General features: G+C 46.2%; 1 protein-coding gene across 7 annotated transcripts in view; it reads right to left on the bottom strand.

The window, feature by feature from the left end:
• PPARD (peroxisome proliferator activated receptor delta) overlaps nt 1-16,585 on the bottom strand; it is an 86,008-nt gene that overhangs the window by 17,238 nt on the left and 52,185 nt on the right. Inside the window, exon 5 of one of the 7 annotated variants that reach the window (XM_054698741.1) lies at nt 14,736-15,043. The exons of the other annotated variants lie outside the window; for them this stretch is intronic. The gene's annotated coding sequence lies outside the window, so the exon portion shown is untranslated. The remainder of the gene's footprint in view (nt 1-14,735; nt 15,044-16,585) is intronic. 7 annotated transcript variants of the gene reach the window in all.

Genomic DNA, 16,585 nt, shown 5'->3' with positions numbered 1-16,585 from the left:
TGCTGCACCATGTGGGTCAGCTCCCTGGGTGGGATCGAGGATAGCTTGAATGCTCTGAGGAGCCACCAGGGAGCCCTCCCTCCGCCAAAAAATTATTTTAATAGTAGCCTTGCTTAGACATGTTTGAGATTTTTTTCCTTTTGGCTTAGACTATTTTCTAGAAATGGAGGACTCTGCCACACTGGCTATGCATGGGCACTGTCCCATGACTGGTTATTTCCTTTGAATATACTGCAAGCGGGATACATTGTCCATTGAGGCCGCACCCCAGACATCTGATTCTCACCACCATAAAAATGGTGACAAAAATTGAAAGTGGGGTAAATGTAAGAGGAACTATAAGGACCAAATTCTGAGCCAGTGGGTGGTGGTCACGTCAACTCCACAGAGCTTTTCAAACTCCACCCCCTGAGTGGGGGCTGACGGGAAATAGGAGCAGAAGTGAGGCTTTTTTGGCAGTTAAGCTGCTGGAGCTTTTGGTAGTTTTATAGCTGGGGCTTCCTATGTAAGCCTGGTGAGGCATGTCTGTGGAGAAGCAGCCAGATTACCACATAAGGCTTCAGCTTGGACCTTGATCTTAGTCTCTGTTCAGAAGATGCTACCCGGAATAGGACAAAGAGCATCTGGTCACAGCCAGCCTGTAAATGCTCTCTCTCTTTCTTAGCCCTCCCTTCTCTCACTCCTTGTGTGAAAACATCCTGTTATTGTTGTTCCTTCCCATGTGTCTGTTTCTGGGTCATGTCCTATATTCTTAAGTGCACAGGTGAGGACCCAACTGGGTAACCCAGTTCCCCCTGGTTTGCTGTTTCAATGTAGAAACACTATAAATTTATAAAGCCACAAACAAGAAAGATGACGTTATGGACTGATATGGAAGCATCTCTGAGATAAGTGAAATAATAAAATAATAAGAAGTGAAAAAAGAGCAACGTGCAGAATGAATGAAGAACTCACTGAAGACTTACTGAAAGTTGATAGAATCCATCTTTTGCCTTTGAAGTGCTGTCTTTATAACATAATACAGTTCCATATGTGTTTGCATTTATTTATGAACTTGTATATGGGTAAGATAACTCTGGAAGGCTACACAAAAACTGGGTACACTGTTGCCTCTAGAGGTGGGGGCATGACTGTCAGAATCACTGATGGGAGTTTTCACAGAATCTTTTGTAACTTTTAAACTCCAAACTACAAGCATCTTACCTCTAAAAATAAGTTAAACTGGAATAAAATAAAAATGAAAACTTACAATGTAGAAGACAAAAAGGAGAGCTTAGCTCAAGTCCTTTTATTTTTTAGGGGACAGCTAGAGATGCTAATAACTTTACAGTTAAATATACATGGAAAAATTAAGACACCATAAAAATGTATAATTTTCAAATTATTACAGTTAAATGGGAAAACTTTGGTCAGGTCATGTACAACTCCAGCTTTCTGACTGCGAAAATGGGACTATGGAGACATAACAACTAAATAAATACAATGTAGGATGCTGGATTGGATCCTGGAAGAGAAAGAAGACAGAAATGGGAAAACCTGTAAGTTCCAAATGAAGTTTTGCTTAGTTCACTTTTAAGAGTATGGTACCAGCATTCGTTTCTTAGGTTCTTAGTTTCTTAGTAAGAGTTATGTAAGATGTTAACATTGGGGGAAGCTGGGGGAAGGGTACATGGGCATTCTGTATGATCTTGACATTTCCTTTAATTCTAGACTTTTTTTCTAAATAGATTTTTAAAAAGCCAGAAAAAAAAAATCTGACTTTCTGGCTTCTCTTGAAAATGAGGCAGACTTGGTCACTGGGCACCTGAATGCCCTTGGCACCCACTCCAGGAGCTAAGCTGCCCCTTTAGCAGGGCACATATTCACCACTGGCACTCTCTACTGCTTCTTGCTGTCAACTCCTGGGCCTCTCCACTCTCTCACACTGCATGAGTTGTCTCCTCTTGCAGGGATGTTGAGTGTGGTAAACAATATCAGTTCTTCCGAGGATCAATCGCAAACTTGGGAATCACCAGTCCCGGAGCAGGGAAATGCTCAGAGGTGAAATTCTGGCTCTGTGGCTCTGCTGACAAGGAGAAGCAGGAAGGTGGGGAGGGAAGGGGCGACTCCCAGGTGTCTACCCAGTTCCAGTCCCCCTTTCTTCTTATTGATGCCAATTTTTCTTTGGATCAGCTATATATCTAGCTAAACACTCTACTTCCCAAGCTCCTTTGCAGCTACAGCGTTCATGTGACACAATCCTGATCAAAAGTAAGAAGAAATCTACTGGGAGCAGGTTATGAAAATACCACTCATACCTTTCCCTTCTTCTTGCCTAGAATAGGAATATTGTGGCTAGAGGTATAAAAGATTACTTGGCAGGTGAAAAAACTAATGCCTCTTTTAGGAGGCACTGTTTGTCAAATTTCAGTTGCATGCACGCAGTCGAACACACTCCTAAATGAAACAGGACAGTTAAGTCAAGGTAAGAGTGGGATTTGTGGGGAGGAAGCTAACAACTACGAAGGATACTTTGTGACTGTTGTGGCATATATTAAAAATTAACAATTTAATATTAGAGTGAATACTTATTTGGTTTATTATTAAATAATTTATTGATAAAAATTGATACTAAGTTATTCAAATAACAAGGACCAGAATACTGACTCTTCAGGCTCCACAGCAGGGAGGAGCAGCTGAGATCCTCAAGCAGGCCTGTGGCTGGAGGGACCCAGGAGGCTTCTGAGGCACAGCCTTGGGAGGGTGGGCAGTGTGATGACAGCAGGGGCAGATGACACGACTGAGAGCCCTGACCACAGGTTAAGTGGGATGAGGCTGATATGAACAAACTTTGGGGTCCATACAGCTTGGGTGTCAGTGGACACAGAGAGAAATGCACACCAGACTGTGGAGATGAGAACCAGGAAGAACATGAGGATCTGGGCTCTCCTTACCCCCGCCTTAGCAGGTGGAAACAGGGAGGAAAAACTACAACACTGCCATGTACTGGTAACTGACAAAACATTTTCTCACACATTCCCTCATGCCCTCTGATCCTGAGTGACCCTGGGGAGATGGGACAGAGTTCACTGTCAGGGCTGAATCCTGAATTGGGGTAGGAGCTGACTGAGCTCCCACTCACCTCAGGTGATCTGCTCAATCCTCACAAGGCCCACCCTTGCCTATAAGGTGAGCCTGTTAGCTCCCTTGGCAGATGAAGAAAGTGAAGAAAATACAGGCCCAAGGAGCTTGACAGGTGTCCCCTGGAGAACATGTCCGAGAAAGAAGCAGAAGATCCTGGGGCTCCAGAAACAAGAGGTTCCAATCCTGATCAGCTTCCAACAATCTATGGGCTCTGGGTCACCTTCCACACTCCTGACACCCCTGAGCTTCAGGGTCCACTTCCACATATCAGCTAACAGAAGGTTATTTTACCACGACGGGGTAGCTGTTCTCAATTTCTGGGGCTGCAAGTGGTTGCCTCTTGGGATCCAATAAGGGCCCAGAATCCCAGTCGGACATCGCCCTCCAGCCTGGACTTGTCTCTTCTGGTTGTGACCTCTTAAGGACACCAGCTAAGGAGGGGTGGGGGGCGGAGCGGATCTACAATCTGGTTGCTCTAAAGCCCACACATACCTCTAGGGCTCTTCTGTCTAGATGGACCTCTGTGCTGTGGCCCATCGCTGCATTCTGCCAGAAGCTATCCATTTTCACGTAGCCCTGACTTCCATTCAAGCTGAGGTCTGCCCATCGACCCTGCAGCCAAGGCTGCCCCCACCCCACCGCTGTTCTCACAAGGCCTAGTCCAGTGGTACTTTGCCCCTCCAGGCATCCCCCCACTACAGTGGGCCCAGACCTGCAGGATGTATTTTCCCAGGCAGCTACCACCCCACCTATCACAATTCCTGCAATGAACTCCCTCCGCTTCCTTTCTTCAGTTCTGACACTACAAATAGCACACCCTAGCCCTGGGTTTAACTTTTACATGGCAGAAAAACCCTACTTTTGCTGTCTCCCCCTTCACTCTCCCACCTCTCCCATACCTTGCTGTGCCAAAGCCAGAGCCTTCAATCATGTCATCGCTCTACCCCACGTGGAGGCTGGTGCTATCCTCAGAGAGGACAATAATGAGGGGGGCTGCTCTGCTACGCCTTGAGACAAAAAGTGAAGTCTCTAGTAAAGTTTTTTTGAAAACAAGCGCCTGGACTGTTCCAATTCTGGTGTGCACACACACGTGTGTGGTGTGTGGATAGGCGCATATAAGCCTGCAGCATCTGTGTGGCCCAGGGCTCCCATTTCAGTGCCCACTCTCCTGCCCCAAGAAGAAACTCAGGCCTTTTAGGAGCCAGGATGGGAGGAAGAGCACGAGTTCATCCACTTCCCACTGGGCAGGTAGTTTCCTGGGCTTAACCCAAATGAGCTCCAGAGGCCTGAGCAATCTAGGGCCCTAATCCTTCCCATCAAATCTAGTCATCTTCAGGAAATGGTGATACCAGGCAGGCTGTGTGCTGAGGGGTCAGTCAGTGTGCAGGGAACCCATCCACCACATGGCACAGATTGATGGGTTCTTCCCTGCACCAGAGTGAAAGCTGGGCCACCGTTCCAGAGCATCGGAACGTGCCAGGCTCTTGGCTTGTCCTCAACAAGAATCCTAAGAGTCAGGTACTATTATTATACCCATTTAACTGACAAAGAAACTGCAGCACAGAGAGGGAAAGTAACTGGCTCAAGGTCACACAGTAACTGGAGGAATAGGATTTGAGTCCAGGTAGGGTGGCTCAAGTCTTAATCAGTAACACTGTGCCTTGCATATGGTGTTGGTGAGACTGGACCAGAAGCTGCTATGCCCCTGCCTTGCTGGTCTGGAAATTGCTATAACCTTACTGTCGAGGCCTCACTTCTGAGTCCTCCAGCTAGCTGCCAGTTGCCAACCATTTCTGTCAAGAACACCTAGTCAAAGCCCTCCAGGAAACTCTCTGCCAGAAACTGACAGTTGTATGCTAAAGACAGTCACAAGCTCTGGTCTCTGGATCCTTCTCCAAGCCCATCCCACTTGTTCTATGTCCCGGCATGACTCCTTGAACACAGAAGTTTGCACTGGAATGCCTCCACTAGTTACCGTCCAAGACCCCCCACACCCTCTACTTTAGGAAGCTATTCTTGATGAATCCCATTCTCTTCTTCCCACTGCAGCACTAAGCCAGGCCGTAGGCCTTCCAGATCAGTGATTACTGCACCAAACTGCAATGTCTGTTAACTGGTTTGGCCTCAACATACTACTAATTTCCCAGACAATACCCTACCTTGCTGGTAGGGTCCCAGCACCTCACAGAGTACCTGGCATTTACTGAGTGTTCAACATATACTTGTTGAAATGGACAGACTAAAAATATATAACCACAGTCACTGCAGAAGTTATAGCATTTGTCAACTGTTTTTATGGATCACCACTCTTGATATGCAACACTCCACAGAATTTAATTCCACTGCTTCTGGAACAGGTCTGGGTTCAAATTCTGGCTCTACCAGAAATGTGACTAGGGACTAAGGGCAGGACTGGAAACCACGAAAGGAGATAAGAGGAGCTGGACCAACTAACTACTTGGAGTCTGTCCCCCTCCAGGGAACTCTCCACTCATATTGGCAGGGAGTAGTGTTTTCAACGCCAGGATTTTAAGACTCAGAAGCAGCATCATATGACAGTCACCAGACTATCAGTGTGGATGAGGAGGCATGGAACCCAGAGACCACACTGGCCTGCACAAAACGGGACAGTCTCCTACACCACAGGAAGCTCTAAAATCAAGGAGCTCAGGGACCCACTTCACATACGTGTCCTACAAGAAGTTCCTGAGTGGCTCTGCCTTGCTACCTGCCTCCCAGTTGCTCCTGGGGACCTGAGCAGCATGCTCTGCTGCAGTCCAGGAGAGCAAGGTCTCGCCCAGGAAAAGGACAAGGTTCCAGAAAAAAGATAAGGCCTGTGGGTCAACCAGCATCGCACGTCTTGCAGCAGGGAGGAGTGGGAGAGATCGGCGCAGGGAAGAGACACGGGGAGCTGGATGGCGGTACATGGGTGGATCATTGGTAAGGGGAACAATAACTATAGAAGGATGACCCACGATGTAAGAAAATAAACAAATAAATACATTTAAAAAATTAAAACAAAACAAAACAAAACACAAATTCTGGCTCTACCTTGTTCCTTCTCTGTGACTTGGGGAAGACACTAATCTTAGCTTCTCATTGCCAACTGGCAGCCATCATGATTGAATAACCACACAGTAACTGCTTAATACAGCTGAGTATATAGTACGTGTCCAACAAATTGGAACTGTGGCTGATGCTATTATCTTCTCTCTTGGCTCGTCTAAGGGGATTATATGGAGCAAGTGATAGTCCAGATCCAGAAATGTGCTAGCCTACTAGGATTCCAGGGAGCTAAACAAACAGTATTTCCCAGTTCCCTGCCTTATAATCATCTATGAGAATAGAGGGTTAATAGGGTATGTGCTTTACAGTTCAGAGGTGAGCTCAAACCCTCTTTCACTTCCTGCCTCACACCGGTTGCTGTCATTTCCTCCTTCCCCCCACTGCAGGGAGATGAGGGTCAGCAGCTTCCAGATAAAGGGCAGAGGTTGCCTCATGTCCCTGGCAAATGCTTTTAGGATCAGAGACCTTGGGAGAATGGGCTTGGTTGATTCTCTCCCAGATTTTCCAATCAATTATTATTTTTTTTTAATAGAGGCATTTTTATTTATTTATTCGTTTGTTTTGTTTATACATGCACTGGGTACAGTCAGAAGCATGGGAGGGTGAGAGAATTCACCAGAGCCAGAGCGGGGAGCAGAGCAGGCAGAAGGACCGAAGTACACTGCTGAGGGGAGCAGCGGGCGGCAGGAGAGGTCTGCGCACCATGTGGGACCCTCCTCCGGTGGCCGGGGAGCAGCTGGGGATCGAACCAGCGCCGCGGAGGCCGCGGGCAGCTTCGCAACCCAGCGCTCAACCGCTGCGCCACCAGGGAGGCCCTCCAATCAATTATTAATGTGGGGTCTGACCCAGTGCCCTGGTTTTCCAGGCTAGCAACTCCATGATACTCTCTGCTCCCCATTTGCCAATCCAAATCACCCCACTCTCCTTAGGGCACACAAGAGGACTTGTCGTGACCTTTGCTGGAATGGATTCACTCCAGCAGGTTACATGAAGACAACCCCGAGGCATGGTCTGGGGGCCGGTTTTGTTCAGACAATCCTGGAACCAAAAAAAAGACAGCCAGGAGGCCACGCTACCCTTCACCCTACTTTTACAATTCTGCCAACTTAACTAAGAGTCAGCCCCTAAGTCTCATGGAGTAGAGTGAATTGAAAATGAAAAAGTCCAGAGAAGAGATCTGAGTGGGAGGGCGCTCTTCAGCAGAGACCAGCGAGGGCTGAGTGTGCCCTGTCACCTGTAGGGGAGAGGCACCACCACCTACCCTCCTGCTGTGCAGGCTGACCTCTGACTACAGCCTCTAAGACTGAAGAGATACTAAAAAAAATTCAGTTTTCACAATAGAATCTCAATGATGTCAAAACATGCACACAATGCATTGAAACAAATGTGGAAAGACATGGTCCAAAACATTAATGGTACACTTTCTAAGGGTGAAGTTATAGGTGAGTCTTACTTTCTTAATTCTATTTTTCTGTGTTCTCCATAGTATTTACTGAGAATGGGGTATTTTCAAGATGAGGGGTACAGAGAGATGTTTTAGAAGTGTTTGGACAAAGAAGACTGATTAATATGCTGAAACATAGTGATAAGGTAAGAGAAAAGCCTTCTAGAAGGAGCCCAGAGGACCTGTCGCTGCTCAGGGAAGGCTTCTTCTTTTTTTTTTTAAAAAGGATTTATTCATTTATGCATACAAGAGCTGGGGCACAGGTCAGAGGCATGGAGTGGGGGGTAGGCGGGTAAGGATTCACCAGAGACAGAGTGGGGAACATTAACAGGCAGATGTACTGAAATACACTGCTGAGGGGAGCAGCAGGGGAATCAGGAGAGGTCTGCTGCACAGTGTTGGCAGCTCCCTGGTCGGGGATCGAACTCACACTGCAGCAGCTGTGGACAGCCCCAAAGGCTGCGTCTTAACCCCTTGTGCCACCAGGGAGGCCCCAGGGAAGGTTGAGATAAAGCTGTATGTGCTGGCCAGCAGAGGCCTGCACCAAGGTCCCTTTCCAGAGCGCTTCTCCTTAGAGGACCTCAGGTGCTATGGTGGTGATGTCGTCAATGCCCCTTCACTATTCTTGCGCTACTTGTCAGCTGCTGCCAGCGGCTTTCATTCACTTGTTCACCAAATATTAACATCATGTGCCAGGCTATGCTAGTCAGTATCCAACACAAATACGTAATGATGAAAGATGACCAGGGCCTCACTGAAGGACAGATACCAAGAGCACCAGGTGCACACTGAGAGGCCAGTTTAGTAGAGTTACAGGGCGAAAGAGGAACAGATATGTAAAGGTCCCACAGAGGGAAGAATCTCTGGTTGCTGTGGAAAACAGACTGGAGATGACTTCATCTGGGCTCTGAAAGATCAGGGTTATGACAGATCCTGCAGGGGCCCTGGTAGGAAGAAGGCCATTTGCCAGAGCCTGGAAAAGCTGGATCTGGGAAGATCCAGGCTAACGCAACGAAAGCTGAGACCCTTGCAGAGTTGATGCTTCTCCTAACACGCCACCTGTGCCCTCACTGAGTGAAACACCAGGAGATGACCTCTGAGGTCCCTTTCTGCTCTGAACACCTCTGGCTCCAGCCTGCCAGCACTCTCTAGTCTGAATGATTCTGGCTCAGACATGCCAGACATAAATCTGGGAGCAATCTTGGCACTGCTAGGCAAGAGGCCAAAACAGCCATATTACTGGATGGGATAGCTCCATTCAAGCCCCCTAACTTATGACACAGCTCTTGTAACTAGAACACCAAAATGCATGATGAGGGGCTCTAGGGGCTATTTGGTTACAGGGCATGGACCAGATACCACGACTTATACCTTTATACCTTTTTTTAAACAACTAAGGCTAGGACTGGCACAATATTTTAAAGTTCTGGAAATGCCCTCACGTATGTATAATTCTCATTTATTATTACTATTTTTATTTTTTAAAGAGTTATTTATTTATGCATACAAGAACCGGGGTACAGGCCAGAGGTGTAGGGGGTGAGAGGATTCACCAGAGACAGAGTGGGGAGCAGAACAGGCGCATCTAATGAAATACACTGCTGAGGGGAGCAGCGGGTGAGACAGGAAAGGTCTGCTGAGTTATGTGGGTCAGCTCCCTGGCCGGAGATTGATCTCATGCCAAAGTGGCTGGCGACAGCTTGATAGTGCTGAGACTTTAACTTCCACGCCAATAGGGAGGCCCACATATAATCTCATTTAATTAACCCAGTGAGGTGTGGCAGACATTTACAATTGATTCTTCCATTTTAACACCACCTTCTGAGGGTAGCTCTGACTAACTTCTCCTGACCAAACCCATAAACTAGGTCTAGGGGTAGAGGCTGGTGGCATGGAAAGGAGAGGGTAGGCCTAGCGAGAGGGAAGGAAACTGACGAAGAGAAATGGAACTCACAGTAGCAAAGAGATGTAAGAAAAGGGGTCTTCAGGATTGAGTGATTTCTGAACCTCCCCAATGGGAAAGGAGACACTGAAGAGCCCAATACCTAATCGATGATCAGTCAGTTCTGTCTAGGAGGAAACTGTGCCTTCCAAGTTCAAATTTCACCTAAAAGTGTTCATGTGCTTTATCTCATAATTCCTCTCATAGGAAAATATACCAGGCTACTCAATTCAGGGTTACTTTTTTATAATAATGAAAAATAACAAATGACAATGCTCAGTAACAGAGGGAAAAATTTAAATTAGGACACCTCAAGAAAATGGAGTATGATCCAGACATTAAACATTAAGTTCTACTTGTTAAGTGAAAAATAGCAGAATAAAAAATTACATAGCAGGAATCCCATAAAAATGACTAGAGAGCGAATGGAAGTAGCCCTGTACAAATAGGGCTATCGGTGTTTTATTGTTGGTGTGCTTTTTAAACTTTCTGTACTGAAAGTTTTATCTTCATCTTACTTGACCCACCAGGTTTTCCTCCCAAGTCTCCGGATGCTCCTATCAACAGCTTTGTTGGTCCCAGTCAGCAACTGTGTTTTCAATCTCTAAAGATCTCTTTCATTTTCCATCTACATTCTATCCCTGAATGACCTTCTGCTGACTCGTGGCTTTCCATACCTTCAATAAGCTGATGACTCGTTTATTTACTTCTCCACATGGATGCCCAATGGTATCATAAGCCTAACATATTCAAAACCTAATCCTTGGCCTTCCCACCAAGGTCATTCCCATCTCAATAAATGACAGTTCCAACCTTCTAGCTGGTCAGGCCAAAATGCTGGAGTCAGCAAATTCTGTTGACTCTGCCTTTAATAAATACCCAGAACCTAATTACTTTTCATTACCTGTACTGGTCCAAGCCAACATCATATCTTGTGGGGATTATTCCAATAGTCTTTGCTGCTTCTGGCTCCATCCCACTGCTCTCCACACAGCAGTCAATGATCCTTTCAAGTGAAATTCTGTCTCTCCTCACCAAATCCCTCCAGAAGATTCCTGCCTGTAAGCCTTCTGGAAGCAGTATCCCAGCCTACATTCCCCACCGCCACACCCTGAGGTATCTATCTGACTGCCACACTTCCTCAGGGCTGTATTCCACCGTGACAGTTAACTTGACATACCGTGTACCCTATGGCACTTCCATTTTCTTCCCTACTTTGATTTTCTCTGTCAATCCTACCACTGTATGGGATAGTGTGTGTATATATGCATGCAGGTCTGTGTGTACACATACACTTAAACAGACATAAATACTTACATATATATGTACATTTATATTTTTCATTTATTTACTGCTTGCTTTTCCCAGAAAGGCTATAAACCTACAAGGAACAAATTTAATCTTTTAAATTCATACTGATCCTCGTCTTAGAGTTACTGGCACATAAGTAAAGGCTCAACAAATGCTTGTTGAGTAAATAAACTATGTTTTATAATTGGAAAAAAGTTTCCATGCATGGTCCCACCTGAAACAACCCTACAGAAATCACTGTCCTTGGGCCTCCCCTGGTGGCGCAGTGGCTGAGCACTGGGTTGCGAGGTTGCCCGCAGCCTCTGCAGCGCCAGTTTGACCCCCGCCACCGGTGAGGGTCCCACAAAAAAAAAAAAAAAAAAGAAATCACTGTCCTTGTGTCTCAGTTTTCCAGGGCACCTAACTGTGGTCTGAGCTAGCTCAGCCAGGTGACCTTAGGGAGGATGGTTCATTTGTCTGGGTTTCATTTTCCCCACAGGGAGTTTTAGGTATGTCTATCCTCCTTTTGATTCTAAAATCCTTTCACTGGGCAGGCCCCAAGTGTACTACTCAATAGAAAGAGGCCTAGGTCCCTCACAGGCCTCAGCTCTCTCAGAGTAGACAGGGTAGGGAGGTGGTAACAAATCCTCAGGTTCCTTCAAAATGTTCACATGCTAGTTTAGGCAGGAAGGTAAGACCAGTATCTCTAACCACCACATGGAAAGCTGTGCACACATGGGGAAAGGGAGGACAGTGGCTGAGGAGGAAGAAATGGCTTTTGTTGGAACCTCAGGGAAGGTTCAAGATCAAGGAGTGCTAGGTCATCCAGAAAAGATCTTAAAAGTAAAATAAACTCTTCGAAAACTTAAAGTTTCACAGAAAATGAAATCAAGGAGTGGAAAGATTACTTTTTTAAAATTCAGACTAAGGGGTGGCTTGTTTTAGGTAGGATCTGTGTAGATTCAGGGGAGGGATGTGGCGAGACACACAAGCAGGCCAGGCTGGCCAGGAGGAGGAAAGACTGGGGAAGCAGGTCATAGCCAAGTGCCAAAAACTTCCTATAGCCCTTATGTGGAGAGTAATACTGTTTCTATGGGCCAGGCATTATTGTAAGCTTTTTACATTTAGTAAGCACTTAGGCTTCATAAGTGGGGATTAATAAGGAGGTACTATAACTTCTCCCTCCCTCCATCCCTAAAAAAAGAAAAGAAAGCAGAAGAGAAAGAGGAAAGAGGAGGAAGAGAAGGAAGAATTATTACTATCCCCCTTCAGAGAAGAGAAAACCAGTGCAAGGGAGGGTGACATAACTTCCATGACCACTGAGCCAGGAGCCAGCCTACCTTCAGGGTGGCAGTGCTCCATCACTCCTCTGTACAGCTTCCGGCCCCCATTTCTAAACTCTTCTCTGCTGAAAAATTCATATCTTGGTGGATAGACTCCCCCCTTCCCCCCTAACTAATCTTGGTCCTACCTGCCTCATCTTGGGCCACCAAGTCTTGGCCTGCAACTTCTTCCTCTCCAGAGCTACGCTGTCCAGGTGAAACCTCTCCGTGACTACAATATCTGTCACTGGCTTCCCGACCCCTCCTCTCCCTTACTTTATCATGCTGGCTTAGTGAGCAGCTCCCAGCACTCTCACTGATCCAGTGAAGCTGAAGGGTTGGAATGGCAGTACTTTAAATCTGAGAAGCACACGGTTTCCTTTTTCTCTTAAGCTGATGAGGGGCCAAAGTGTCATGAGACACTTTCTTCTGGGCACTGTATGTTCATTAACCTTTGGATAAGGCAATCTGACAAATGATCGTGACTGCCTGGTCCTGCTGAAACCCTCTCCTGCTGGTGTGCCACTCCTCTACTTGGCGGGGAGAAGAGAGTGGGCTATAGGACAGTCTATCCCAGCTCTTTCTTTACTTTGCTGTCTATTTCTGGGCAACTTTCTTTTTTTAATGTGGCACCTTTTTATTTAGCCAGTCTTTATTTAAAAGTGTGCTTTTGACACAGTTTCTGAAGCAAAACCTTCTAACTTCTCTGTGGCTTAGTTTCCCCAGATGTACGATGGGAATAAAACCCCCAAGGCTTCCCTGATGGAGGCAGCAAGGCTCAGCTGAGATAATAAATGTGAAAAATATTTGCACTTATATGCCAAAATGTTAATGATGATTGTTTCACGGGACCATTTAAAAATCACTTTTATCTGAATTTTCTTTTTTTAATAGCTACCTGATTTTTCTAAATTTTCTGTAATGAACACGTGCCATGCTTAGTAAGAAAAAAAAGTTTTAAAAGCATGATACAAACTAAGACATAATTATTTTAGACAGCACCAAAATGAAGTAGAAAGAGCTGAGGAAGTCGCTCTCAAGATGCAAAGTTCTCGTGCATCCCCGTTGTGAAAATTCTCTGCTGACCCTCAAGGGCAGTAGGCAGTACAGACATGGTGCCAGGGTGGGATAACTGTGACCCACGGCTAGAAGGAAACAGCTAGTGGTGCCACTATACATCTGCCGCATACCTGGTTAAGACAACAACGCAGAAATAATATGCACTTGCCCAACATGTAACCAAGTGGGAAGGAGACACATGGAAGGAAGGAAGAGTGTGGTGGTGGGGAAATGAATTGTTTTCACATGTTTGTAGCTGTGTCATTGTTTTTAAAACATTGTTTTCTCTAACAAAAGCCCTGGATCTCACTTGAGTGAAACCAGCTTAGGCACTAAGAATGAATATGGAACACAACCCAAATGCCCAAAAATAGATGACTGGATCAAGAAGATGTGGTATATATACACAATGGAATATTACTCAGCAATCAAAGAAGATAAACTCATGCCATCCGCAGCAATGTGGATGGAACTAGAAGGAATTATGCTCAGTGAAATAAGCCAGAAGGAAAAAGAAAAATATCGGATGGTCTCACTTATAGCAGGAATATAGGGGAAGCAAATAAGACATCAGTGTAAAAAAAAAAAATAACAGTACAAAACACAACAAAGCAAAAACAGACAATTACAAATCAGAGACATCCTGCAGGAGAGAAGGAGGGAGAGGGATCAGAGGGAGGGAGGGAGGAGCACAAGGGACTGAGGTAATGGTGCACGGGTGCCTTGGGGAAGGAAATTTTATGGGGACTCAACCTGAGGGGGTGGAGGGAGAAAATATTGTTTAAAAAAAAAATGAATATGGACACCTGACGAAGCAAAGCTTTCCAGGTGTTGAATCTCTATGACTTTCGTACTTGCTGTCTGTTTTCCCTTTCAAGTATATGCCTATCTGGCTGCTTTCTAAGGTTTCAGATAAGGGCCTAGTTAATAAATACTTGAAAAACATGAAGTTCCCAAAAGAGGAAAAGGAGAACCAGTGGTGAGGGAGTGAAAGGGCAAACACAATAAAAATACTCAAATCTCAGTGATCATAGTAAAGACTCTTAAACATCAAAGCACCTTAGAGTCTGAAAACCGGCCCATGTCCTCAACTTCCAAATCTCCTATTTTTCTGACAGCGGCTTCTGGATTTTATGCCTGCATGACAATCGGCAGAGCTCTCAGTGAGAAAGTTGATCAAAAAAACTGCAATCTCACTCCTCAGGACTCAGAGCCAGGTGCGAGGACAAGATGGGGGAAATGCCAGGACTGGAGTGACCTAGTGACGACACTTGGGGAATCATTCAGAGAATGGGAGGCCTCACACGTTAGGTCATGTCAGGTTCCCACGACGGATTTCAGCCCCATCTCAAGGAGGCAGAAGGGGCTCCTTCAAAAGAATCAAGTAAATCACTGCCTCTGTTCCCCAAGTGTTACAGCCAGTGATGATGGGGAGGGGAGCCTCCCTATAAGCACTGATTCCCTTGTCTCCCCAGGGGCCCCTGCCTACCTTGCTGTCAGAGCCCTGGTTTTCTCTTCAAGATGCAGGGCTCGAAAGGACATGAACCAGGGGCAGAATTCTGGAGAAAGCTCCTCAGGGTCGACCCAACACAGTCTGCTCTTTGGGAGGACACTTTGGCTCTGGCTTTGGATCTGTTCCCCAACTTGGAGGCTTGTGAAGATGAACAGTGCAGGGAGAGGCAGCTGGAACTCAGGAAGGTTGACTCTCCAGGGCTCTCGGCTCTTATAGCTATCTGTCAAGGCCTCAACAAACACATCCTGATTGGGCCAGAGCCACTGTTTTCCCCAAAACAAACGCTGTGGGAAGGACCACAATCACATGAGGAACAGATACTACTCACCAAGTTCTCAGGTGCCTTTAGGAAGAGCAGTCAATTGGGAAGATGATAGGTCGGTGGGTCTCCAGAGCAGAAATCCAGAGGAGCAGTCCTGGAGTACTCCAGAGTCACCACCACAGCCTTCCTTTCTGGTCTCCTTGAGAACCTCCACCCAAATCCTGGGGCGTCCAGAGCACGCAGGCAGTGTCTCTCCACCCACAACAACCTGCTTGGCAAGGCTCTGTACACCTTTCTCCCATTAATACTTCCTGTCTCCCTCCCCCCAGGAACCCAGGCAGGCTGAGGCAATACCTTCCTTCATCCACCTGGACTGCCCTTGGGATCCACAGGCCAATCTGGCGACCTCAGAGACTGACCCTAATATGGGCCAGGGGCAGGTACATGAGGCTGCGCTTCCCTGCCTGGGCAGGCGGGGGCTGGAATAGCGCCAGCAGCTCACCTTTGTAACATAAACATGAAAGCATTTATTCCAAAGGTGGCAGAGGCTCATCTAACAGCCCTTCCTCCAAGACAGCCTGCAACGTGCAGGAGAGAAACCTGGACTAGAGAGGCACCTCAGACTCTGTAAGGGTTAGGGTTCTGCTTAGAGCCACCATCATGATGATCAACCCCTTAAAGGAAGCAGTTCGGCAGAAAGGCAAGGGTAGGACTTTGGTCCAATCAGACTTGGGTTTGAAACCCAGCTCTGCCACTCACTAGCTGAGTGGCCTTGGGCAAATTGCTTCACCTCTCTGAGTGACTATTTCCTTATAAGTACAATCACTCAGCCCAAGAGAGATGATCTACCTTGTCTGTGATCATAGGGAAGAGATGGCTGTAGAGTTTGGTCCCAAATTCATTTCCTGGCTCCAAGAACTTTTTTGAATAACACCAAGATGTTTTTCAATAGCAGCTACATCTGACACCAAGAGAAACAGTCTTCCAAAGCGACTATCAGCTATTACCAAACGTCAGCAAGAAGTTCCCTCCAAAGTCTTCTGCCTTAAAAGAGTGGTCACCTTCCCAGACATCAGTTTAACCAGGTGATTCAAGTTAGCACCACGCTTACTGGGTCCAACTGACACCATCATGCCTCCTAATGTGAAACAATAGAAAGCATTCATCACACAAGCAGGTTCCCCCAAAATGTTAACCCAAATCTAATCCCAGTGAAACAATCCAGGAAGTATGGAATGTGGACAATCTATGACACAAAGTCAAGCAAATGTAACAAACTTTGGCAACTGGTAAATCTGTTAAAGAAATACAGAACTTGTCTATTTTTTCAACTTTTCTGTAGTTTTGACCTTTTTATTAAATAAAAACCAGTAAAAAAGCTGTTCTGCCTTTAGCTCACCCCATGGCTCTGAGTTCAAAGGCTCAGTTGGATCATGTTCGATTTTCTCCCGTGTTCAGAATATAAAAATGTAAGCTTCGCTGCTTGTTGTTCAAGACTTAGCACACTGGGACCTCATGGAAATTTCTAAGCTCATCTTTCATAAAACTCTGTAACCGAGCCATC

The sequence above is a fragment of the Talpa occidentalis genome, unplaced genomic scaffold (assembly GCF_014898055.3).
Source record: "Talpa occidentalis isolate TD23 unplaced genomic scaffold, MPIMG_talOcc4v2.1 talOcc4.2, whole genome shotgun sequence".
NCBI classification, from domain to species: Eukaryota; Metazoa; Chordata; class Mammalia; order Eulipotyphla; family Talpidae; genus Talpa; species Talpa occidentalis.
This window is presented reverse-complemented; position numbering and strand designations above follow the sequence as displayed.